Below are 1,172 nucleotides of genomic sequence, written 5' to 3'. Positions count from 1 at the left end.
ATAAAAACTCGAAAACTGTTTTAATTAAAGAAAATGTTTAAGTGTCAATTAAAAATAGAAATTCCAACCGTTTTGAATTTTTAGGATTTTGAGGTTAGGTGAAAAAAGTAGATCTCATCATTGCCTACAACATTTTCATGTAACTTTGTTCTATAGGGMCCGTGGTTTTGTCGTAAATCGAAATTTTTAACCAAAATCAAATACACCGCTCAGCTCTCTCGTCCCGACCTTAGATCTGCCGTAAATTATTTTTGCTTTAATTTTTATTATTATATTTTATCTTTCTTTTCCAACGGATTAAACCTACTTTAATTTTTCGATTTTTTTTTTACACTTTTCAAATAACTTTTATCCTGTCTCAAATCAATTATATTGAAATTTATAAAGCTTGTTATTATTGTATTGCTGACCTTTCAAGCAAGTTTCACACCATTTTACCACTAATTATGTCAATAAACAAATTTATATAGCATTAAACGCAATCACTTTACACATTATGCAAAATTATACGAGAATTATACGAAAATTGGCATACCATTTTATAGCCATTATGTCATTGCATTATTGAACAYAAAACACACATAAACATAAGTTATGTATTTAATAGTCTGTTTACWTGTGCGCTTTTAAAAAGCCCATTTATCAACATAAAATTAACTTAATTGTATGATTTGTGTAATTGTTAAAGTTATGAAGTTTTCCATGTATGACGTATTCTATGTATGTATGTATGCACGCGTGCATGTATTTAGTTAGCGTTTAGTTTTAAGTGCATTAAGTGCCTGTAGCCGCATTGGCGGCACATATCCGTAGACAAGAAGTTTAAAATTATTATTATTAAGTAAGGCGTTTTTTTGGCAGCGTCATGCTTATTCGGCGTAGCTGATTAGAGATTTTTTTTTTAACTTTAAAGCTACATATCATTATAGTCAGTCAGTATCGTATTTGTAATTGAAAGCAATATTGTGTTGCATATACGTCATACATACATACATACATATATATAAATAAAATTTGTAATAGCAAAAAATACTGGCTTTTTAGTTACGTTAATCGGTCGGGAGAATTTTAAGAGTTCGCTGTTTATTTGCTATTAACAGGGTTGAATATTTATATCGTTTAAGGGTGTATCTCTACAATTTTGAAAAATTCGATTTTTTTCATATATTTAA

The sequence above is a fragment of the Bactrocera latifrons genome, unplaced genomic scaffold, assembly GCF_001853355.1.
Source record: "Bactrocera latifrons isolate USDA-ARS-PBARC rearing strain unplaced genomic scaffold, ASM185335v1 scaffold_108, whole genome shotgun sequence".
In the NCBI taxonomy this organism is placed as follows: domain Eukaryota; kingdom Metazoa; phylum Arthropoda; class Insecta; order Diptera; family Tephritidae; genus Bactrocera; species Bactrocera latifrons.
This window is presented reverse-complemented; position numbering follows the sequence as displayed.